This window comes from Chanodichthys erythropterus, chromosome 2 (genome assembly GCF_024489055.1).
Source record: "Chanodichthys erythropterus isolate Z2021 chromosome 2, ASM2448905v1, whole genome shotgun sequence".
In the NCBI taxonomy this organism is placed as follows: Eukaryota; Metazoa; Chordata; class Actinopteri; order Cypriniformes; family Xenocyprididae; genus Chanodichthys; species Chanodichthys erythropterus.
The window spans coordinates 20,025,582-20,052,390 of record NC_090222.1 but is presented as its reverse complement, the minus strand read 5'-3'; the positions used below and the strand labels follow the sequence as shown (position 1 = coordinate 20,052,390).

Below are 26,809 nucleotides of genomic sequence, written 5' to 3'. Positions count from 1 at the left end.
CAACAATCAATGGGAAGAAGTTAGGATCTGTTGTGGCTATGACTCCTGAGAACCTGACATTGTGCACCTGTGCAAACCTTCAATGGCAAATCAACTGTGACAACATTCAGGTAGTATGTCCAACATGATAAGTATTTACACATGATAAGATAATTGTTACGGTATGCTGCAGGAAGGAGCACAGACGAGGAGTATAAATCCAATTCTAGTTTTAATGACGTAATCCACAGGTTAACAGGCATAGGAAAGCAACAATTTACAACAACGGTGAACGGACCAGGACTGAGTGAACAGGGGCAAACTAAATAGCAAACATAACAAGGATGGATTAACTAGACACAGGTGATACAGATTAACTAGTGATTAAGGCGGGAAACAGAACATGTGATCACAGAACGAAAACAAAGTCCATAAACTGAAACTGAAACTAAACGGACTGTGACATTACGCCCCCCTCCGGAAAGGCGTGTCCTCATGCCGTGAAAGGAGAAATGGAGGCGGCTTGGGAGGAGGACGAGGGTGTGGCCAGGAGCAGGAACCGGAGGCAGGCAGAAGACTGGAGGATGACGACCAAGGCGGGATTGGAGGAGGTAGGAGTGGCCAGGTGGATGTGACCCAGAGCACAGCCAAGGCGATGACCCAAGGTGACGTCAACGGTGGTAGGAGCCTTGATGATGGAATTGTGGAGATGACCAACGGTGATGGAGCCTTGGAGGGTGGAATCCCCCGCACAGACGGAAGTCCGAGGTGGTGATGGGATGCCGATAACATGGGCGGCCGCGACAAAGCCGCAGTGACGACTTTCCGAGGCGAAGGTGGAGATCCGGAGAGCAGAGGACGAGCTGGAGTGAACGAGGGCGGAGGTGGAGCCTGAGGGAGGGCGGAGCTTGCCGAAGCCGAAGGGGTGGAGGGCCGAAGAGCAGCGTACGGCCCGCAAGTCCGCAGCGGAGGCTTGGCGACTTCCGACCCAGGGGGAGCCGACGTACCGAGGGAGCCCAGTGAGTCTGAATGCTCGATGGTCGGAGCCAGAGTCGAGGGGAGGAGGAGTGTAGGTGCAGGAGCCAGGCCGACGGGTCGAGGCAGGACAGAGCACGACGAGGCAGGAGGCGGAGCCACGGACTCCTGACGCCCAGAAGGAGTGACCTCCCAGCAGGACCATGATGAGGCCTCACCATTGAGAGGAGGATGAGGTGAGTCAATGGGAATGATGGGAGGTGACGATGGCTGGGTGACAGGCTTGGCAATGCTCTGGAAATGAGTGGCACAGGAACCCAAAGATGAAGTGTCCTTACTGGTAGTTATTTGAGGTGGTGGGAGAGGGAGGTTGGGTGGGGATGATAGAACTGTCGAAGAATCAGAATCATTGGAAATGCAGGGATACAAAGTATTTTTCTCACCACTCTCTATAAAACTGTCCATTAAGTCCAACTGTTGCTCACTCTCAGTGGCAGGGGTATGGGTGGGGCTCGCATCCATCCCCTCGAACTCCACTAGGACTCCCACGGCGATGGACGATGACGTCGGCTCACGCCCCTGGTCAGATTCCTGGTGGTGCTTCGGCTCCGGGGCGATGTTGAGCTCCACCTCTTTGTCCTCGGGTGTAGGCTCTAGCGTCGCGGCAGGCGGAAGCTTCCAGTCTGCGGGGGGCACAGGCGTCGTCAATCGCGGTGGTGACGGGCTGGGCTCTGGGTCTGGCCGGGTTCTGAATCGGGACCGCACGCTTTCCAGACACCAAAATACGGCTTCCCTCCAACTAAGTCCGGTGGTGTCTGGAAGGTGGGTGGCATGGTAGAGGTTGGCCCCGATCCAGAACAGGTCCTTGATGGTTTCATCCTCCAAAGAGGTCTGTCTAGCCAAAACGCAAAAGTTTGTGGCAAAATGAAAAAAATCGTGGCTTTCCTGTGCCACAGTGATGAACTTAGCCCGTTCATCAAATTTGGGCGGTCCGTTCTGTTACGGTATGCTGCAGGAAGGAGCACAGACGAGGAATATAAATCCAAATACTAGTTTTAATGACGTAGTCCACAGGTTAACAGGCATAGGAAAGCAACACAACTTACAACAACGGTGAACGGACCAGGACTGAGTGAACAGGGGCAAACTAAATAGCAAATATAACAAGGATGGATTAACTAGACACAGGTGATACAGATTAACTAGTGATTAAGGCGGGAACATGTGATCAAAGAACGAAAACAAAGCCCATAAACTGAAACTGAAACTAAACAGACTGTGACAATAATAAGTGCTGAATAAATAAATGCAGTGCATAGGCTCTAAAATAAGTGGGAATGGGCAGATGAGGTGCTAATGATATTTTTGTTCCTTTACAGTTTTACTGTACAATCAATTATGCAGGTAAGTGCCATGATACATCACACCATTAATGCTCTAGTCTAGAAAACAACTTAGGCCTGTTTATTAGAGGATTGGTTCACCCAAAACTGATAACTGAGACATCATTTACATATGCTGTTTATGATGATTTTATTTTTTAGCAGAACATGAAAGGAGATGTTAGGCAGAATGAAAGCCTTAAAGTGTTAGCTCACCAAAAAATGAAAATTCTGTCATTAATTACTCACCCTCATGTCATTCTACACCCGTAAGACCTTCGTTCGTCTTTGGAACACAACTTAAGATATTTTTTACACAATCTGATGACTCTGTGAGGACTGCATTGCCAACAAGACTTATTTAAAACAGTTCATGTGACTGCAGTGGCTCAACCTTAATGTTATGAAGCGACGAGAATACTTTTTGTGTGCCAGAAAAACGAAATAACGACTTTATTCAACAATATCTAGTGATGGGCGATTTTAAAACACTGCTTCATGAAGCTTCAAAGCTTTACGAATCTTGTGTTCCGAATCAGTGGTTCTAAGCCCATATCAAACTGCCAAAGTCACATGATTTCAGTAAAGGAGGCTTCCTTACTGATAAGTGTTTTGAAATTTCAGTGGTTTTCCACTGGTGACTTTGGCATGATATGCACTCCGAACCTCTGATTCGAAACAAAAGATTCATAAAGCTTCGAAGCTTCATGAAGCAGTGTTTTGAAATCGCCCATCACTAGATATTGTTGAATAAAGTCATTAGTTTTTTTGGCACACAATAAGTATTCTCGTCACTTCATAACATTAAGGTTGAACCACTGTAGTCTGATGAACTGTTTTAAATACGTCTTTAGTAGCTTTCTGGGCATTGAAAGTGTTAATTATCTTGCTGTCAGTTCAGGCCTCACTGAGCCATAAAATTTTATTAAAAAATATCTTCATTTATGTTCTGAAGACAAACGAAGGTCTTACAGGTGTGGAACGACATGAGAAAGAGTAATTGATGACAATTTCATTTTTGGGTGAACTAACCCTTTAATAACCATTCACTTCCATTATATGGAAAAGATGCATTGTGCAATGATAATGAATTTGTAACTGGGTAACATAGCTCCTTTTTAAATAGTTTTTCAGCATAAATAAGGGGTGTATTTGCTTGTTTGTTTAAAGTGAAACTTCAAGCTAAACATGACTTCCTGCCAGGAAATTACACATTTCCAGAAGACAAAGAAGGTAACCAATATAAACTTCTTAAATTAGTTATAAACTCCCCCATTAATTAAGGTTGTCTTTAGATATATTACGATGCACACTTCTTTCTTGTCATGTTTTTTTCAGCAAATTCTTCCAGCTGTCTAATTCCTGTAATTGTGGCGAGTGGGTCTGTTACCATCCTGTCTGTTACCATTTATTTTTTTTGGCAAAAATGTCTAAGAAAGTAAGTTCCTGTTACAAATGTTTGTGTTCAGTATTGTTGTTGTTGGTAGGGATGTACTAATGATATTACTATATCAAGATTAGATATTGATGTGCCTCAAGTTATGTTATACACAATAAGCAATAAAAAGCATACCAGTAATATTTTGTTTTGCAGAATGTGTAATATTTGTCTTAGATCATATTATAATATTTAAATCTGTTTGTCCAATTTTTCCCTAGGCCTGTGTACACTCCTCCAGGTGAAGGTGGATCTGAGACAGGATTGTGAAATAAAGTCCAAATCACAGTCATGTAGGTCATCCATAGTTCTGTAAAAAAAACCTCTATATGGCATTATTTGTTTGCAGATGGTATGGATCCACTATATATTAAGTGTCTTTAACTACTATGTAATAACATTTAAATGATTTGATACAGTGCACTTATTGCGCAAATCCATGTTTTTACATTGTACTTACATTTAAACATTTAAATTAAAGTTTTTTGCAATAAAACATGAACAAAATAGTTACATTGTATATAAAAAAAAAATTTGACTTAAGTACATTAATGTAAGGACATCTAATATAAAGTGGGATCATGAAACTGTTGTACATTAGAGATCCTTAAACTACATGTCAACAGCAACTGTGCACTTGTGACCAAAGGCTGATGTAAATACTACCAATGCTGCACTGTACCTGCAACAGTGACCCCACAGTAATGTATTAACTTATTGTACAAAAAAACTCTCCTCATTTACAGTAAGTGTTTTTTGTTGTTGTTGTTGTTGTTATAAGGTCATATACTTTTTAAATAAACACATTTTAAAAGGGTTACTTGAGTCTAGCTCATGATTTTGTGTTGCCTTCGGGCCTGATGGTTGTGATGTTACAAATAATTACAAAATGTCTCTGCATGCATGAATGTATGAGCTTCTTTGAGAAATGATTGGCAATTGGGCTGATGTTATCACTATTGTGTTGTAGCAGAGGAGTGCATGACATCAGCTGTTTTAATGATAACTTAGTGATTCACGCCTAGTTGGGCTTTCTCTTCTGGCAGTTTTCCCAGTCACAGTTCTTGTAGTATGACTATGTGCTTTAATGCTTGAACTGAATGTAGCTATATGCAGCTACAATTAATTACACATGTTTAATAGTAGTAGTAGTAATAATAATAATAATAATAATAGGGAATGAAGTATAGCAAAGGAGAAAAAGATATCCTTCCAGATGTTGAAAGAAATTTATTTGAAAGGTAAAATTATTCTATGACATGTACAGGCATATGGATATTTACTTTTTTAAATTGTATATATTTTAATTGAAGATATGTCATAGAAACACGATTAAATCAAATTGAATGATTTCACTCAACTAACCAATAGGTTGTAATGAAGGCAAAGATGTCTGAAATGTATAATTCATGGAAATATTGAAACCCCATTAATTACAATAATTATTAGGGTCTAATTTTTTATCTTTTTACTTCAAAATAAAATACAAATTACAAATCCCTCATTACCACACGCACACACACAACAAACAAACAAAACCCTTTAGTTTTCAACATAAAAGCCTACAATGTCATATTTTTCAGAGACAAAAAATCAGGCTGAAATTTTACAAATGTTGATGTGACAGATGAAATGACAAAATAAATAAAAAATATTGTAATAAAATACGGGAAAATAATATTAGATATTGGTTGTTGTTCAGAAGTGTATTTGATCTCAAATTAAAAGCAAGAAATAAGATTAAAATAATAAAATCTATTAATTACACAAAGGTCAGATAAAAACTGGAATTGCACGCGACATTTCTGTCCCCTCACTTCTGAAATGATTGCGCTCCTGCTCGCCGCATTCGCAATGCGAACGAAGTGTGTGTGTGAACCTTCTTGTCGTATCCTGGACGAGCGCTGGACTTTTTCTTTTGAATTAAGTAAAACAATTTTTATTGTTGAACACTTTAGTTATGGGACGTTAATAGGCTATGTTTGTTTGTTAATTTCTTTAGTTACGCGTTACTTGCATCAAGGTGAGGCATAGCCTATGTGGGCGTTTTAAATCCCGGTGAAAGAAACGCGGCGATAGCTTTTTTATACTTTTATTACAAGTTTTTATTTTTATTACAAATTTGTAATCTAGCTCAGTTCATTTTGATCTCATTTTTAACTGAACAATTGTAAATTTCTGTTTCATTTTAGTTTTTCATTGTTTTATTTTTAGATTTAGCTTTTATAGGCCTAGTAGCCTATTTTAACTTTGCGGAGATAAAGACAAGAAAGAAAATTATAAAATAAGTTATTGTTCATCGTAACGTTTCTGTTACTGTGGAGCAACTATGATGCAGGACAAAATGATAAAATGTGGTGTAGACGGGGCCGTGGGTTCTGATAATGCTGCAGGCCCAGGGGCATAGGCCTAAATCACGGGTGAAATCAGTAAAACCCCATGTCGTCCTGGATTGGACTGCATAGCGGAATTAAGCAGCAGCACTTCAACATCAAGGCAGGACAGAGGTATTTTTTGTGTTCTCGTGTAGGACTATTCGCCTCAGTTTTATCTAGATCTGTCAAGCTACTGAGGAAACTCCACTTTCTAGGCTACAGTCCCTATAACTAAAGGCAAGGGTCACAATGTGTGTTTGCGCGCGCGCCTATGTCATTTAAATTAATCAAATAAGAAATTAAATAAACCTTGGTCTATAGTATAAAAAGCACGCCAAATAAAAGCAAAAATAAAATCTCGAGTTAGGCGTATACGCAGTGCCAGGAGTTCGGGGTAGTTTTTTCTTTTTTCTTTTCTTTTCCATACGAAATAGCCTATAACCCACAAGCCTATTTTGTTTCCGCCACGGAATAATAATAAAAAATGTAGGCCTAAAAGATAATTGCGACTTTTTAGCGATTTTATATAGGACTATCTAGCAATTCTGACTTTTTTTTCTCTCGCTATTCTTTTCTCAGAATTGTGAGACATAAACTCGCAATTGTGATTTAAGTCCAGTAAGGGAGAAATTACAGATATTTTTTGTTTCTTATAATTGGAGGTTTAGGCTATATCTCAGAATTCTGAGTTTAGCTAATTTCTTGCAATTGCAAGTTTATATCAAAAAAATATAAAAATATAAAATATAAATTTTTTTTTTAAATAAGTTGGATAATAAAAATGCATTTTGTTTTTATATAACAGGCCTAATATATTTTAAATTACATATACCACAAGACAAAATAACAGGCCTACGAAAAACGCATCCAAAAGTTTTTACTCTTGATTCTTAATGTTGCCTTAATCAAAAGCTTATACGCATCAATGAACATTTGCGCCTTTAATAGCCTAGTTCTGTGAGTCCTTTGGATCTCAACATCACTGTTGGAAAGGGTAAGTCATTTTTCTGAAAAACTGTACACAGTTTAACTGCTCCGCTCACGGCAAACAAGGGACTCGCAAAGCACTATTCTGGCCAATATCACAAAACATAAACATTGATTTTCCAGGTAACAACACACAGTATAAGTGGCCCTTTGAACTGGTTTATGTGTAAATTCAGCTATTATTTTGTCTATTGGACTGTTATGTAAAACAACTTTTTTTTTCAGAGCAGTAGGCAGCATGTATGATACCTCTTTTTAAAATAAATAAATAAAAATAGCTTAAACTTATGACTTCCAACTACACATATCCTAAATTAAGAAGTGCTGCACGGGGTAGTCCTTATCTCGGTGCTCTTTGGGTGTAAGGGATGGTTCAGCTCATATAAAAATAATGATAGTCAAAGGCACTCGAATCTTGTTGCAAAAGTTATAAAAAGCCTTTATTGCATCATGGCTATAAGTTTAAAAAAAAAAAAAAAAAAAAAAAAAACAGGTGACAAATGCACACCTACGCGTTGTCAGACAGTAGTGCACACGTTGCCGCAACACCCTGACAAACGAAGCCGAACGCGTGCACTTGTCACACCTTGACGAAGGCTACATGCTATTTTGTGGAAAAAAGAAAAGAAAAGAAAAGAAAAGAAAAAGGAAAACTACTATCTCCTAAACGAGGCCACGAGTTCATGCTTTTATTTGGCGCTTTTAATACTCAAAAATAATATTTTACGTGCTTCATAATTCTTAGCCTATACTTAAGAACCTTATAGGCCACACCCCGATGAAGGCAATTTAGCCTCAATGCGCAGGTGTGCACTTGTCACTTGTTTTTAAAATATTATAGCCATGATGCAATAAAAACTATTCCATATTTCACTAGAAAAATTAGAACATCATTTTCAAAAGTTACATTTAATTTCCAAAATTTTGTGACTGGAAATCACAATTGTAACATTAATTCTCTGATGTGGTTTAAGACGTGTAAGGCCTATCAATGTGTCAATGATTTGAACGCTATTATCGATAGTCTGAGAATTTATCAGCCTCTGAAAACTGCTCAGAAAAAAAAAATAAAATAAAATTCACAGAGAGCGGGCGACAAACAGGAATGGAATGGAAAACAACTTCGCGCAAGAGAAATAGGCTACAATGTCTCTGATTCGTGCATATAACTAAATGCATGCTAAAATATAGTGTCATTGCAGTGTTCTGCATGATGGATGACAAGAAGGCATATAAACGGCCCTTAGTTATAAATAATGCATCTCACGACACGGGGATTTACACATTTAGGTATTTGCTTTCATCATTTTACTTTTTGTTCATTTTCAGCCCCCAGCTCCTTCAGACAGCGAGAGGAACTTTTATGACCTCATAACAATATTTTTTAATGGTGCTATAATTTATTATAGGTCTAATTATTATTGTTTAATTTTTTATAATACAGACCTAACTGTCCAACAGCTCTTTCATTTGCAGGTAGGCTACTGGTGTCCGGTGCTGAATCATCTCCTGGTTTTCCTCATCCTCAAGAGCTGGCTGTTTTCCTCTTCATTGGATTCCGGACGCAGATCCAAATGCATCGTCTTTGAGAACCTTTCCCAGGTCTGAAAATTAAATGTGAATAATTTTACTATTGAGCAAAAATTCTGTCCTTGCGTGTTTGAAAAATTTAACACACTTTTAAACCATTGAGCTTTTCAATAGGCCTATACGTCATATGTTTTATAGTTAATTTAAAAAACAAACAAAAAACAAAACAAAACATAGTGTTCTCTCCAGAATGTTGTGATATGAACTACAGCAGTGTTCATTGCAATAAATTAACCAGATTAGCCTAACGATCGATCACTGAACGAATTAAACTCACTCATACTCTCATAAATGACTAAAATGTCATTCGAATTTGACAAATTAACAATTTGTTTCATGTTTCATAATGCACAGGAAACTATCAAATGAACTAGCGTGAAAACCCCTTCGCTTTCCCAGCCCTCTCCCTCCCTATATATATGAGACATTCTACCAATCGGATGAAATACATGCATTCAATCTGAAATATAATTTTCTTTGTATTAATGATTTTTATTCATTTTTTTAACATTACTTTTCCCTATCTATTTTGCATGACGGGGGGGGGGGGGGGGGGGTTGTTTGAGCTTGACGGGCCCTGCCTAACATCAAAAAGCAACAAATAGGCCTAAACAATGTAAAAATAAAAATAAAAAAATAACATAGTTGCCTGCTTTTGTTTCTTGGCGGCTATAAGGCTCAAATGATGTCACTTGTGATGTCATTTAAAGGTCCATTATTTATAAAACAAGTTAGTGTGACACAAGTAAGTCAAACTGAGGGACGCGCAAAAAATATTTACACCTACAAAAAATAAGGTTTATTGTGAATAAATATGTCTTATGTAAACAGCTACCCACATATAATCCTGAAAATAGTACATGTACATGTCTGAAAAAAAATAATAAAATTTATATATTTAAAATATAGCCTATTTATACTTACTTTGTGATATTTCAGATGCAAATGTCATGTTTGTTAACACGGACATGTGAAATTGGCTATGTAATAATGAAAAATTATTAAAAATAGTAGGCCTATGTTAATCTTCAAAAAAAAAAAAAAAGCATTCTAGCATATATCATGTTAAAAAAGAAAAAAGAACGCTTGAATTAATAACTTTAAACTTTGGAAACACTGATCAAACGTTGCGGACCCAAACTGAACCGGTTTTGTAGAATGACTCATCTACGAGGCTGTGGAAGTAGGTGTGTCTTGATTCGCTGCGCAGACGGTCCACCCCCCCTCCTTTAAATATAAAGCTCTGCATCACATCATTTGAGACTTGTGAGGCGCGACCGTGCAGAGCAGACGTTCAAAGCAGCGATCCTGTCATGGCCGGTCACAAGACAATGCTATTTGTAGGTCTATTTGTTATTTTTCCTGGGAAGTCTGCGGGATCTAACGGTAAGAGTTTTTCACTGTAGCCTAACAAACATTTATGTGTTCGTTCTTAACATGCGTGGTGAACTCCTTACATTGATCATGATGTATTTTTTTCAGCATCAGTAATGAATCATAGAAGAATTATAAATTATAAGAATTATGTGCTGTAATTAAATGGAATCGTGCATTTTCGTAGATTGCCCTGCAAACCAGGAAATACTATCATCTTGCCACAGCCTGCGCTCGTCTATGGGATTCACGCACCGTGCCCTCAAGAGTCACATTTGAAAATTGCGAACAAGGATGGTACTTTCAGGTCATTTGTTGTTCTGGATTTAATCGTTACATTTGTTATTTTAAAACAGTAAAATGTTTTGTTATTCCTCAGTTGTTGTTTTTTTTAGAATGGGACCTTTATTGTCGATTCAACTCCGAATGCCGATGGAAAGAGGTTACCAATTGTCGTGGATGTGTCGCCTCAGAACGTGACAGTCAGTGTCTGCGAGAACCTGCAATGGCAACTTAACTGCGGCACGGTAGGGGCAATGAATGTGTTTTTCATTTACACACTAATAAATAAGCAGCACACTTGTTTGTCAAAGCAGTGTGCTTCATTGTCATGCCATTAGGACAGGTGAGGTTCTAAAAATATGATTTTTCTTCTTTTACAGTGTTACTCTATCAATTTTACCGGTAAGCATAAATCCTCACACCATACATGCTCTAGAAACAAATACTTTTTAGTGTATTTAAATTATGCTTTTGATTGTAGCCTATTTATCTACAGTTACAGATTTGAAACATTCACCAGCACATGAAAACCAAGAGGAACAAGATGGCAACCATAATGGCAACGTTAAAAGCAATGCTTTGGTCTGTAACATTTTTTATGTTAAATCACCTTGCTATTTGATTACTCTAAATCCTGATTACACTTATCTTTTGCTATTCTTTATGTATATTCAGCAGGTTTACCTCAGTGGGGGATTGCTTTATTTGGGATTGTTGGTGCTGGTGCACTTATCACCATTTTGATTTGCTCTTTTAGAAAAAGAAAAAGGTGAGTGCCTTTAAGTTGGATATGTAATGTTGTCCTCTGTCTCATTAGAAGAAATAGAGACCATTACAGTTCAGACATATAATGTATGTAGATTTTTGTCATGTTTTACTTTCACTGAAAGACTTCTGCCTTTTTTGCTACAGGGCTGTTTGCTGCAGTATCTCAAAACAAGTTGATGTGTTATAGTGGTCAATGCTTTGTGCCTTCAATCAAATCATCCCAGCTTTCTCCAAAGAGACTGACCCTGTAATACATGTTCTGTGAGTCACATTGTAAAAAGTGCAAAATGACCAAAAAAAAAAATCACTAAGTACTATAAGTTCTTTATTTACACTCATTTATTTCTTTAATATAATGAAAATTAAGTCATCATTTACTCACCCTGCTGTTGTTCTAATGCCGTATACCCTTCTCGCACTCATCCATATAATGGCAGTGAATAGCGACCAAGGTCAAGCTTTTTAAAAAAGCTATATAAGATTTGGTATAGGATTTGGTGTAAATCAGACTAAAATATAATGTATTTTTTAACGAAAATCCTGACTTTGGCTGTTGGTCTTCCATGCTCTGCTGCACGTCCACACAAAAAAAACACAAGTTGTGAGAAATCAAGATTATTAAAAACATGTCATGAAATCCAATCAATGTACTTTCAGGATTATCATTAAATAATACATTAAATTTCATATCGCATAACCGCAGAAAAAAGAATACATGACACATGGACAGCTAGGGCCAATCTATCGTGCAGCATTAGAGAGGCTAAGAGACAGTACTCCAGGAGGATAGCCCATCAAAAGTCACTTCAACGCATAGTGAGAGAAGCTGAGAAGATTGTTGGTGTCACTCTCCCATCCCTCCAGGACATCTACAGCACCCATCTTACCCGCAAAGCCCTCTGCATTGCAGATGATCCCACCCACCTGACACACAGATTCTTCTGTCTGCTGCCATCAGGGAGGAGACTGCGGAGTCTATAAAGTTGTACATGTGGCAGAATTGACAATAAAGCAGACTTTGACTTTGATGTCGCACCATTTTGTGATACTTTAGCTTCTTTTTTTAAAGCTTGATGCTGCGGTCACTATTCACTGCCATTATATGGATGAGTGCGAGCGGGACATTTATTAAAAATACTCTTTTTGTGGTCCGAAAAAGAAAAGCATACTGCAGTAGAACAACAGCAGGTTGAGTAAATGATGCCTTAATTTTAATTTTAGGGTAAACTATCCCCTTAACTCTGTCTTGTGCTACAAACGCTGTACCATAGAGGCACTGACACTAAAATTAAGAAAAAATAGCATTATCTAAAACTAATCTTGATAATAATGTTGAAGTAGCTTTTATATAGCTCTTATCATATTTTATATATATATATATATATATATATATATATATATATATATATATATATATATATATATATATATATATATATATAAAATTTTATATATATTATATATATATATATATATATACACTATATACCAAGGGCGCGCAGTCCTTATAAGCTTTGAATGCACAAGCAATTTGAGAGAATGAGTTTGTGTAACATAAAGCTTACATAATAAAATGTTGGTAATACATATGGGGGGGGGGGGGGATAAATTAAAAATTATCATTTATGATAAAAAATTATCATCATTAATCCAAGTTTTGGTTATCAAGCACCCATACAGACATCAAGGGGGCATAGTATGTACAGTTTTGTATCAGTTTTGTATAACTTTTTATAAAGCTCACAAACTATGTAGCATGACACAAGTCATAATCCAAATTGTCATACAATAATAATCCAAGTTCACACTGACAGTATTTTAGTCACTGAAGATTTTCTCATTGATGGTCCTATACTTTTCAGTGGTATCCATTTGTATCAGGGGGCAGACAGCTTTCTGTGTCTCCATTGTTTGGATCACACTGTTCATTTGCATAAACTTTTCACCAGAAACCACAATCAAAAAGAAAATGAATGATGTCTGTTTATTTTGTCAGTGTAAACCTCTTAAGTCTAGGCTTTTTGGGAGCAAAGTAAGGGCAAGTATTTGAACTGCCGCTGTGAAAGCAAGATGCAATGAAATGCTGTGCCAGTGAGTACACACATCTAATCAAGCTTGTTACTGGGACAGTAAACTCATTGTCTGCCCCTAAACAGAGTAGTTTAGGTACATGATTAGTACATATTAGTACATGAAGGGCTATATAAATTATAAAGGTGTACTTTATAGGCTATTGCTGTTGAGTTTTTCTGAAAGTGAACTGTCATACATAAAAAAATATCCAAACAGTACTGCATGTATATCAAAATGAATCAAAATGGTTGTGTTGCTGTGTGCCAAGCTATATCAGATAAAGTATACTCATTATATTGGGTACTATTGATTTGTCATTTGCACTTTATTTTACAGTATGTGCACTTACGTGTACTTACCTAAAAAGTACTATAATATATGTTAACACCATGGGTTAAGTTTTAGGGGTGGGTTTAGGGTCATTACCTGGTTACACAGATATTGCAATTACTATAATAAGTGCATTTATGTATTATGGTCAACAGGACTGTAAAATAAAGTGCTACCAATTTGTCTATACTGAATATTATAACTTAAAGAAAATGAAAGGAAATGTTACAACTTGTTACACAGAAATGTTACACTTTGTCATATTATGTGTAATAATATGATTGTTAAATAATTTCTTATTTCTTGGGCTTCGCTTTTTGACTTTCTCTGTGTCTTGGGCTTTTTCCATTGTGCACATCATGTACCTACCTAGACAAACCAAGCAGTAGTACGCACATACATTTACTTATTATATTCCTTGAAATGCCATACATGGTAAGGTTTGATTCTAAAGTCATATGATTGGATGCTCAAGCCATCCTGGAGATTGTTGTTTGAAATATATGACCCATCTTCCTGAATAAATCTGAGAATGCTTTGTGCCACACTCGTCTGCTTGGTCATTCTCCCAAGATATCCCGCGCTGCTGCTGCCACACATCACGGTTTGAGGCGCCTGTTTCTAAATTGATGACTGAGACTACAAATAATCAACCTGAGATTAAATTTTTACAATTATTGATCAATATCATTGTTGGATTAAAATCTCAGTGTCAGCTGCTATTGTGTTGTGAGATGCAATTTTTGTCACATTTCTGTCAACAGTTGTAAATTATATTTATCCTGAATGCATATTTTTATATTAAATTACTTTCCCCCCCAATGCTTTATATTCTAGGCATTATTGTTAACTCGCAAGACTGTAAGGAGAAAATGACAATTTGATGGATAATTAATTTAATTTAAATATATTCTGTAATCACATTTAGGTAATTTCACCGTCACATCTGAGCGCAAAACGCTGCTTGGATAATTTCAAGATAGGTTAGTTAAAAATAATTAATAATACATAATTTAATAATTGTTCATATGTGTTTATTCTTGTTAGAAAATGTATTATTATTTTTTTTATTTTACTTATTATGGACACAAATTATTCATGACAAACCAAATAAATTTGAATTGAATTAATTATACCATTGATGATAACATTAAGCTGATACCAAGGTATTTAAGCCTATAATTATAACATCATTTGTTATGAAAATCATGATTGCATTTATTTATTTTTTTCCAAAGTAAGATTAATGAAAGCAGCTTCTTGCAACACTCTCCTAAATGCGTAATAAATCCTAAGTGCACACATTAGCGCTGAAACTGAAATTCAATAGGCAGACGCAGATTATCGATTATCTTGAGTTTTGTGTTAGTTAAAATGCGCCCACTTGGCCCGCCCACTCGTTCAAAGACGCGGGTTGCCAGCTTTTACAGCATATGGTTGCCAGCAACAATAGGGAGCGCAATTGACAATGAAAGCTGAGGAGACTTAAACACTGTAATGTATCTGTTTTGATATGCTGTTGTTCATAAACATATTTAGATGGATTCAAGGGCTTTTTAGTAGAGATGCACCGATTGCAATTTTCTTGGCCGATTCCGATTTTTTTTTTTTTGTGAGATCGGCAGATCCCTATTTTTTGCCGATTACGATTTTCTTTCTAAGCACTATAAATGACAACATATACAAACAAAAATCTACTTTTCTTCAATGCAGAGTTTTATTTTCATAAAAAAACAAGTAAAAGTCAGTAATAAAATATAAACAGCTCAAATAAATGCAATAGAAATAAAGAGAGCTATTTTCGGGTTAACTGGGTTTTTATTCAGGTAAGAAATACTACAGAAATTAAAGTAATCAAATGTAAAATTGTGTTATTTTGCATTGGTTACCTTAATTTCTGTAGTCTTTATTGCAAATAATTCTTACCATTAAAGTTATACAACGTATTCAGTCAAGAGCAGAAAGTGATTTTCTTTGTCTTTTGTTCTTTGATTTACATGACAGGCAGTAGCAGGAATATTGGACTGCTGTTCCTTTAAGAGTTTATGAACGGTGTTCAATGGACCCAATAATGTTACACACGACATGAGTTCACTTTCTTGGCTATTTAACGATTAAAAAACTAACAGTGTTTATCTGTGTACTCGCCAAGATGTGCCGCTGGTTTTGACATACTTTTATATGTATTTGACAGTTTAAGCTCAGTAAGCCACTCATTTTGGTACTTGTGACTCTGTTTGACTTCTGTCTCTGTTCGTGGCTCGTCCGCTCCACCGCTCAGTGGGAAAACCTGCGGGAATGACTAAAATGATGCGCAATACAAGCACTACTTACCGGAACGAATGAGACGAGAGAGAGGAGGCGCCCGCGCGGGTGTGTGTCACTTCACCGTGACCAAGAAGAGAGAACGCGCAGCTGACGTTATTGACTGATTCTCTGACCCAGTTCGTTTGCTGGTTTCCATGGTTGTAATACGCGGTGTTTTCCGCCAACTGGCAACCTGTAATGTCGAAATACTATTGGATAAACTGCAGTACGAGGTTTCGCACAGACCAAAACAAAAACAGACATTCCGACACGGAACGCACTTTTTCAAAGTAGAATATTTGGCTGTAGCATTGTTTTTCTGAGAAAGTATAGGTGAATTTGGCATGTTTCCTAAATATCTGCAAACATATTGGGGTATTGATATACTTTATTAAAGTAAAAATCTTACATATAGCCCCTTTAAGTTTCAGAAAACATCGTCATCGAAGTTTAAATGTAATTATATAATTTATATGTTTTCTTTATATCACAGGTTTTCAAACGTGTGACGAGACTTAAAAATGGGTTGGCATTTTCATAAAAGCATTGTCTAAAATGAATAAACAAACAAAATATATTTGACTTAATTAACAAAGCGAAAGAAAAAACTATGCCCAATAGTAGCCTATAGCCTACTGCTGAGTTTGATTCATTTTTGTGAGGCGCGGCGGTCCACAAACAAGTTCAAGAAAAGGAAACCGAGATGGCAAAAAGCGCATCCTGTTTTCTTTATTTTGCAACAGCATAATGTTCTGTTTTTAGTGTGAATGTATAAAAGTAAACTTCGCAGTATTGAATAATGTCTTATTCATATCTGTAAATTACGGAGTATTTTTGTTTCTGCTGGTATAAGGAAACGAGCCCGATCACACGAAAATGCGTATCAGTAGTACGAGTTTGTAATCTCGTGCATGTGCTTATGGTAGGCTATGCAGTTTTTCGCGTGCATACGCACTTTATGGCGTATTATACATACGAACCCCCCACTCCCCCACCCCCATCCTAACCAAGAGCGTATCATATACACGCCATAAAGTGCGTATACCATAAGTACTCCAAAACTCATTTTGGCGTATATATTCTACGAGATTACAAACTCGTACTATTGATACGCATTCTCATGTGATTGTGTTGAAGGAAACAGTTGAAGTGATCGCGCCGGCGCCTCGCGTGCGCACTCAATTATTCATTGCAAACTTGACATCACAGCCTGTTCATTATCAAAATAAAATACCGTCAGCCAAACATATACAATTTACACTGCTCATTTTACATACTCAGGAATATCCTATCTGTGCCGTTCATGACCATCGCTGAAACTGGTCCTGCCAAATACATTTTTGCTCATTTGAAGAGGTTGATTTTTTTTCGTTGATATTGAAATGGGAGTGAAGTACAAATACTGTTTGACACAATAAATACAAGTTCAGCATCCAAATACATTGCTAATATGGAAATATTTGAATTCGTGCCGAACAAGAGAGGCTGCTTGAGAACACCGGTTTTTACTTTCAGTTTCTCTTCAAATTATTTCGTTGGGCTTGTTTATAGCTACAAGTTTTTATTCTTGTTCTGTTTATGTATATTATATATTTTAGTATTCTTATGCTTGACATGATGTAGGCTAATGGTGTTTGGCCCAAAAAAGGTTGAGAAACACTGTTCTAGTATATCTTTAGTAGCTGTATGTAGTGTATCATTTTGCCTTTGCTATCTAGTTGTCTTGTTAAAGGGATTTGTTTTAATAAAATCTGATAAGACCTTCCATGCTTTTTAAAGTTACCTGCTTGGTTTTACATTTTACTACTTTAATGTTTTCCTTTCTTTTGAAGTGCTGAGAAATGCAGAAATTTAAAATGACTTACACTACAATCTATCTTCAATCTGTCATTATTCTAAATGATTTGGTTATTCAAAATATATCTGTGAACATAACTGCTGGTGGTAAAAATCAAAATGGCTGATCCTGGGGCATGTTCTGGCTTAGCCAAGAGAAACTTAGATTCTAGAGCAAATCACAAAATCAGGTGTAGTCAGCGGGGGCTGGTCTAACACAATTTTATTTCTTTGTACTAAATTGTATGTTCATATCATATGGTTTATTCAAATCATATGAATAAACCATATGTTCCAGTCTACAACCAAATGTCAATTTTACTTTACAAAATGGAACTGGAGTTATCCAACCCTACTATGTTTTTTGTTAGCTGCCATGAAGCATGATCAGATAATTCCTGCACATGAGTAGGAAAGAACTATGGCTGAAGTCTCTTTTGCTATAGGTTCCCTGCAGTGTTGAAGATTTACTGTAACCTTGGTAACAGAGTCACAAACATGTAAACAAATAAGTGTGGTAAACAGCATTGGCAGACACAGTCACACCCATTTACTAGAAATAGGATGATTTATTAAAAAAAAAGGCAGCAGGAGGGAATCACCTCAAGCTGAAAGACAAAATGTCTGAAGGCACGCAGAAGTGCACTGAGAGAGAGAGAGAGAGAGAGAGAGAGAGAGAGAGAGAGAGAGAGAGAGAGAGAGAGAGAGAGAGAGAGAAAAGTCCCTATCAGATAATGGGTGTTGGGGCTTGTGTTGGGGCTTAGGTTGGGCCAGTGATGAACCACATGTCTGAGGAGAAATGTTCAACTGGCTAAACATGCAGACGGCAAAAATGTGGTAAAATAAAAAGCAGTTGATTAATAAGAAGCTTGTTTAAAATGAAGAACACAATTAATTTCAGGCATTCTTCCATGATGCTAAACTGTGGCGAGGCGGGCGTGGTTCAGCGAAGTCTGCTGCGGAAGAGAGAGTTGGCAAACGAGAGGTGAGTAAGTGGGTCAAGTGCGATTAACAAACACCTGTGTCTTGTTACAGTAATTGGCGTGGAAATACCGCATAAAGAGACTGGGAAATGAGAGGCTGTGAGAGAGAGGGACAGAGTGTTGTCTGTTGGAATGCGTGCCGGGAGAACGTATGCTCTTGAGAGCCCAAGTTTGTATTGCTTGTGCACTGTGTTATATCAGCCTGGTCTCATTGTTAATACGTAGTTATTAATACGTAACTTTAAAAGACACAAAACGTACATATTTGTACGTTTTGAATGGTGCTGAAACGTACAAATACTGACGTAATTATGGCACCAAAACGTAAACATACTTACGTTTTTACTGCGAATAAAACGTAAAATATTTACGAATCTTTCATGTCATAAAAATATATGTATAAAATATATATAAATGTTCCCTTTTTAACATTTTTAGATGAATGTAATATCCCTAAACCCCACCCCGAACCTAAACCTACCCATTTTATACATAATGTTAAAAGAATAAATCATAATGGACAGAAATGTGTAGGAAAATGACAATTTTAGTAAAAATATGACATTAAAACGATATTTTGAGCCACTTATCCTACACCTACCCCTAAACCTACCCATAACAATTTCTTAAAACTACATACTGTTAATAAATGAAAAACAGACAAACAAGCGTAACGTTAATCACAATAATTTATTTTTTGCAAATATGTCAAAAGTGGTACCAAAGGTTAAAATGATGATGAGTTCCAGTCGCAGTCCTCTCTGGCTGTAACGTAATAGTTTTTATAGGGTACAGAGCAGAATATAATTTATTAATCCGTGAAATTATGAATCTGTCTTCTCTCCGTGAAGGCGCGCACTCATTTCAAATGTCAATCCACTGAAACACTGCATATAGCAATCTGCGACGAAGCAGGTGAGAACCAATGAGCGTTCGATATCAGTGCCGTAAATCATGTCGTAACGCTTCTCGAGGGTGGCGCAGGCGCACTGGCGCTATTTTTTAAATTTGAATCATAACGTGCGCGGGCTTTGTTTGTGACGGTCGCTGTTGCTGAGAATGAAGGTGAAGATCGACAGATAAAGGGCTGAATTTGAATCTGTTCCTCGCAAACATATGGATTCTAAAGATATGGAATAAAATGGGTGTGATTTGTTAATTTATTTTGTGCTTTGGTGTATCTTATGGTTGTATTGTCAGTCACTGCATAGGAAAAAAATCTCACAGCAAAATATTACAAAACGATTATAGAAATGTTATTCATTTTAAGGTTTCAAAGTGTAGTCTCGTTTAACATTATGTAACGTTAATGACAATTGAACACAACATATTTGAAAAGCCACGATTTTAATATTAATACATGGTAATTCATATACATTCACACTTTACGTTAGATGTTTTACGTTTTTTAAGCTGCTAATACGTAAGTATTTGTACGCTTTAGTGCTATAAATACGTCAATGTTGTACGTTTTTGTGTGTATGAAAACGTTAGTAAATGTACGTGTGGTAGAACCACACTTCACGTAAAAATACACACGTATTCTCATGAGATCACGTTGGTTATATTGAGCGCTGGTAGCGTGACTTTCTGTTTGTTTAATCGAGCGCAGCGTTAGTTTAGTCAGGCCGCGGAGGCATAGTGCTGCGACCAGCTGATGCGGTCAGCTGTCAAATCGCTCCAATCATTACCATTCTCTTATTAGACACGGGACATATAGACGTGGCATTGCTGCTCGGTAAGTATGCTCAAACTGCTCGCAACCCTCCCTCCCCATTATAAGCATGAGCATATTACTGTGCACCTTATGGTTGTCATCATCTTTTGTTTCAGATCACTACCTTTAAAGTCAACAAGGCTTCAAGTCCCGGCTGGCATGGACCGCACTGCTGAGAGACACTCATCCTCATAACCAAGCTACAGTATAGACGTCCCACATATCTACATGATACCACGTTCTCTCTTAAAGACATTAGTGTCTTAATTGTCTCTGTATTTCCAAGCTGATGGTTCCGGGTGGTTAATGTTAAAGCTCTTGTATTTTCAATTCATTTGAGCAAGAACCCCCATAAGGAACCATACCGCCAAAGATAATTGTGTTCAATAAACTCAAGTAACTTGCCAAAGTGGTCCTGTCTGAACTGAAACTTGAATAAAAGCACCAGCAGCAATAAAGCCGACCCCATCCTCTTCCTTCCTATGCCCAACACGATCACATGAGAATGCGTATCAGTAGTACGAGTTTGTAATCTCGTAGAATATATACGCCAAAATGAGTTTTGGCGTGCTTATGTTACGCGTTTTTTTCGCGTGCATATGATACGCACTTTATGGCGTGTCTATGATACGCTCTTGGGTAGGATGGGGGTGGGGGAGTGTGGGTTTCGTACGTATAATACGCCATAGTCATATGCACGCGAAAAACTGCGTACCATAAGCACGCCAAAACTCATTTTGGCGTATATATTCTACGAGATTACAAACTCGTACTATTGATACGCATTTTCGTGTGATCGGGCTCTATTGTCCGACTTTATTATGTAGCCATATAGGCTATATCACACACTCTTCACTCTTTAATATCGTTAACTTTAAATATTCACATGCATTACACTTTTATGTTCATAATGATGCTGTACATTTGCAGTGATTACGCTTCTATTTATTTTCTAGTTATCTGTATCTCTCTGCATTTGCTTGTTTGTACTTTTATTTCTTTTCTGATGTCTGACATCAGAAACTGCTAAATCTAAAAGAAATTTGAGATAGCCAATAAAAAAAATCTATTCTGAAAATCTATTCTGAAAAAATAAAATTCTGATTCTGACTTTGATATTTGGATTCAGTTAGTGTAAACAAAAGCTTGTTGTTTCACTGCAAAACATTAGGCTACATTATCCTTAATCTGTAATATGTGGTTAAAGAGATACTGTGATCAAAGAATGTCATCAGATAGGTGCTGTAAACCATTTTCTATCTCTCATGGTTCGCAAAGATTTCATTTCTGGATCTTAAGTGACATGGCCAATTTATGAACAGCTATAGCAAGATTAGTTGCAAGCAGGGCTGGACTAACATAAGGGCTAGGTGGGGCCGGGTGTGTCTCATACGTTCTGAAAAGTGAAGCCACGGGCTCTTTGATCGCCCCCTGGAGGCTGGATGCAGTACAGGTCATAAACACCGCCCTCTCAATGCAGTCGAATGAGACTTCAGTGAAAACTTAAAAATAAATTCTGCTTCAAATAAAACTTTCTGAAAGATGGTTTTGGTCATTTAAGGTAGTTGTTATCACACTGATATATATTCAATTGTTCGTTTTTTTTGATGATTTAGATTTTAGCTAGCAATTTGATTCTATAAAAACGGGGCGTGTCGTCATGATTCGAAGTTGATTGACAGGTTGTCTGAGGACTGTCGGAGCTTCGAGGGGAGATTGAAGATGTATTACCTAACTGTTAATTTTCGATTTCTTTGTCATTAACGTGTGCTGTTCTGAGAAGCGCTTTTTCTGACCCCATACACACACGCCTGTCAAACAGCACCTGACTACTGGACTTCATCTTTCGCGTCTGATTGCGCTATAATACTGTCAAATACACAAAAGGTTTACATAAACACAGTTGGTTATGTCTGAAGTGAGTTGAGAAAATCGGACGCGTGTAGGTCTTAAAGTGACAGCATCCTAATAGTTAGCATGCGGACCCTTGTGCTTAAAGGGATAGTTCACCCCAAAAATTAAAATCCTGTCATCACATACTCACTTTCAAATTGTTTTAAACCTGAATGAGTTTCTTTCTTCTGTTGAACACAAAAGAAAATATTTTGAAGAATGTGGGTAACCAAACAGTTGCTGGTCCCCATTCATTTCCATAGTAAGAAAAAAATATATATAATGTGGAAATCACTGGGGACCATCAACTGTTTGGTTACCCACATTCTTCAAAATAGTTTATTTTGTGTTAATCAGAGGAAAGAATTATTGTGTCAGCAATATATGCAATACAATTTTAAAATATGTTAAATATTTTGTATTTTAAATATATTTTAAAATATGTTAAATAGCATGGAATATTTAGTGTGCTTATATAAAATGATTTGATAAAATGAAATTTGTAAAAAAATATAAAAATAATAATAATAATAAAAAAACATTCTTGTGGTACAAGACACTGTGGCATGGCAATCATATGAAAGGGGGCCCTTAGTGTTGCTATAGCCCCAGGGCCCAACGTGTTCTTAATCCGGGCCTGGTTGCAAGATAAGTTGAAAAGGGGAATCCGCACACCAAACAAATGCAGAGTTCAAGGTAAAAAACAAAAAAAAAACAAAAGCAATCTTTTCAGTTCATCTTGGACTATCTTCAGTGCGTAAGATTTTACAAATAATTAACAGCATTTAAATGATAAAGGCACAGCTCAGCGATGAATAAGCTCATGATTAATTAGACCAGCTGCATAATTGATTGAGAATGCAGCTACATTAAAACACACCAATATTAGCTCACATGGACACTGGACAGAAAAATATATGTGACCTGTTAAACTGAGGACACTGCAGACTCAAAAATGTTTCCTTATGATAAGTAGTCTTTTTTGATTGGTCTGCGGTCTGCATTATTTTGATGTCCTATAATGCATTCATGCCATGTCATAATTGCAACATGTTCTCCTACCAATACGCCTATATAGGTAATTTATCACTTCCCTGAAATACGAACCACAGGAGCGTTTGCTAAAGTTGCGCCACTATCGACAACAGGACACCTTCATTTTAATGCATTGTTCCCTTTTATCTGCGTCATATTTCAGGTTTTGCATAGGCAGAACTTAGCAGAGCATTGCAATATATAACAACATGCAATCATGCAATCATGGGTTCGATCCCAGGGAATGCGTGTGCTCATAAAGTGTATATGCACTATAAATCACTAAGGGTAGGTGCAGTCGTTAAAAAAAAAAAAAAAAAGAAAGAGTTGTGCTAAATGGACAAATGGTATAAAAAGTCCACACATTGCACTTGAAATGACACATGACTGTCATTACCAAAATGCGTGTTCATTTATGACGACAGATGTAACACGACACTGTCATTTTTATGCCAGCTAGAGGGCGCATGACTTAAGGTAAATGTAGGTTGTAATAAGGTGCTTGAAAAACGACCTATAGGGTGTTTTTTTTTTTTAGATGAAAACACTATTTGTAGCTGTTCACATCTTTCAGAATGGCTCTGCGTCAGAAATCGTGTACTGACTGAGAAGGTACTACATTTGAATTTGAATTATAGCGAACATTAAAAAATATGCTCTATATAGTATACATGAAATACTACTGTCATGTGACCTAGCAGAGTCAGTTGCATCACTTCACTTTCACTCATAAATCCCTTCCTCTGGCCTTACTGGATAGTAAAATCACTGGTAGGCAAGCCTGCAACCCTTTAGCCAAAAAGCGCAACAGCTAATGCTAAGGCTCCGGCTGTGGTGGTACGCAGGGAAGGAGTTTTGAACGGCGGGCACTGATGTCACTGTCATTACACAATAGGCTGAGAGGTGCCGCATGTGATTAAGTTAGCCGTTACACTTTATCCGATGGTAAGAGATACAGACCCACTCATCTCCTAATATACAATCTCTAGTAAAACATCCATCGAATGTGCACTTCAGAAACTCAGCGGAAGTAGTAGGTCATCCATGGACTTCTCACCTACATTTTTTTTTTTTGAATACCATGTATTCAGACTTGCTACTCTTGTGGCGTACTATTTTTCGTTTACAGTACAGCTAGGGAGGTATTTGATTTCAGATGTACCGTGGAATTATGCTTTTCTATGGCATCCACAGCACAATCAACTCCTAAATGAATCTCTAGTGTTCATGTGGTACAGTGGTTAGGCTATTATGCCCCATCACTGACATGGTTTCTGTTGCCTCTAGGCCAGCATCAAAGTTTTTGTACAGTCGTATTTCGAAAGCAGTGATTGCTGTACGGGATTTCAACAACTTCTGCTCACGTAGCCTATTTGAAGGCGTATTGGATCATTGAGGGTAAACATCATATGCGACTACGTATTAAGGAGAGCTTACGACCTACTAGCTACTTTCTGCCTTAAGAACATAGTAGTTTACCTCTAATGTGGACTTTATGCTCTAATTTAAGAAACAACTTACAAACAGCTGGTGCAACCCTAACCTGTTGCATTGTAGCTGTTGTCACTTGCCAGCAATGTCAAGTATCCAAAAGTGGTCCCACTTTATATTAAGTGGCCTTAACTACTATGTACTTACATCAAAAAACAAGTACAATGTACTTATTGGGTTCATATTGAATTGCAAAACACATTTGCAGCTATTGAGGTTGGATATGGGTAAGGTTATGGAAAGCTTTGGTGGTATGGATAGGTTTAAGGGTAGGGGTAAGGTTTAAGGGATGGGTCAACAGTGTAATTATAAATGTAATTACGGAAATTAATTACAGATGTAATTACATGCAGGTGTTTTTAAAATATAAGTACAGTGTAAAAACATGTATGTACACAATAAGTGCATTGTATCAAATGATTAATTTAAATGTAAGTACATAGTAGTTAAGGCCACTTAATATAAAGTGGGTCTCCAAAAGTAAACTAAAGTTAAATTACCATACACCTTTGGTGTAGTTTTGTATTGAGATAAAAAGTACATGGTGTCAGATATTCAGTTGTTTTGTCTTAGATTAATTTTCATCAACTTAGTTTGTTTTCCTTTCAATCACGTTTCATTTGTACTAGTTTCCTGCATGAGTTTGTTACTATGGTTACTGTCATTTCGCAAGTTCACATATACCTATAAATAGATGGAGTAAAGTAATGCATATTTGGCATGCTGTCCAGGGGGAGGGCTCCGAGCTCTGAAGTTTGGCCCGAACCCAGAGTACTCCCTCGGATGTGGTAATGACAGATAGAACTAGAAGTGAGGAGATGGGGTGGACGAGGGATGCTGATAAATTGTCAACGAACAGTACGTCTGCAGTATATATACCTCTTGTTGTTGGTTGATTAGCTGGATGCTTTCCACTTGTGCTAATTAGTCTAATTATCTGCACCTGCTCCTCCCAAATTTTGTTAATAAAACAATTAATTATCCTTGTCTGCCTGAGTATTTATCTGCCTGTGTTTCAGTTCCCTTTGTTGGTTGTAGTTAACATTACTTCTGAGTTTGGTTGTTTTCTGTTTTGTTAATAAAGTATCTTTGTATTAATCATCTTTGTCCTGCTTTCAACCCATACCACACTAGGGTACGTGACAGGTGGATTACATGACAGCCCCTACAAAAGTGCCTAAACCTTACCCTTACTTTTACTTTAGATCCACGCACAAACAAACACATGAAGGATGCTGGTAGTAGATCATAAACTGGACATAATAAAAATAATTTTTGTCCATAGTTTATTTATTGTTCAATGTGCTAGGTAAAGTAGATGTCAATTTCATCAGTTTATGCAAATTACACAACTAACAAGTTTTTGCAATTGACTTTTGTTGTATGTTGCTGTGTTTTTTTTTTGTTTTTTTTTTTTGGAGAGGAGCGCTTTAGAAAGTCATTTCCTGTGTAAACAAGTGATGTGATTATTGCCTGCAGTAATAGTTGGATGAGGTAATGTGTTTATGTTAAAACTGGCATGTGATTTCTGAGAAGTGGTAGTACTACTAGCATAATGCTTTTTAAAGATGTTTTTTTTTTTTCTGTGCCAAAGGCATATTTTCATAGCCCTTCTCAAAAGCACAGTTAGAGAGAAACGTGGGGGGTTTTGACAATATCAGGAAGTGAATAATAATAGAGAGAGATAAGATACTCCACCTTCAATTTTCCTCTTGCACACAGATGCCACTAAATCTCATTTCAACAAATTTATTGAGTGGTTGCTATTGGTCCAATTATGTCAAATTAAAGAAATTACTACAATCTAATACTTTGCACTTTTGAATTATGAACTTAAGCAAGGTAAAGCTGTTTCTTCCTCATGTTAAAGTCCTGCATGCGTTCTGTGTTCCACCACATATCCTGCAACTTATGTACAGTTATGAATGGATTTGAACCATCAGCTTATACAACAAGGGTTGACATTTCCTTAACCTCTGCTGTTGGAAGTATGT

General features: G+C 37.0%; 1 protein-coding gene and 1 long non-coding RNA gene across 10 annotated transcripts in view; one reads left to right on the top strand and one right to left on the bottom strand.

Moving 5' to 3' along the window:
- Positions 1 to 26,809, bottom strand: part of LOC137032574 (uncharacterized) — a 170,061-nt gene that overhangs the window by 3,364 nt on the left and 139,888 nt on the right. For 7 of the 8 annotated variants that reach the window (XR_010896716.1, XR_010896719.1, XR_010896717.1 and 4 more), the window contains one exon: positions 8,583 to 8,740. The gene's annotated coding sequence lies outside the window, so the exon portion shown is untranslated. Of the gene's footprint in view, positions 1 to 1,943; positions 1,964 to 8,582; positions 8,741 to 26,809 lie in introns of those variants that run through there. The other variant, XR_010896714.1, reaches the window with a different exon arrangement.
- LOC137026248 (uncharacterized) lies at positions 9,999 to 12,430 on the top strand. 2 transcript variants are annotated; one of them, XR_010895865.1, is made up of 7 exons: positions 9,999 to 10,112; positions 10,288 to 10,407; positions 10,496 to 10,627; positions 10,763 to 10,784; positions 10,879 to 10,964; positions 11,058 to 11,151; positions 11,295 to 12,430. It is a non-coding gene; the product is annotated as an uncharacterized lncRNA (long non-coding RNA). The 2 variants fall into 2 exon arrangements; XR_010895863.1 differs by having other exon boundaries at positions 10,288 to 10,627.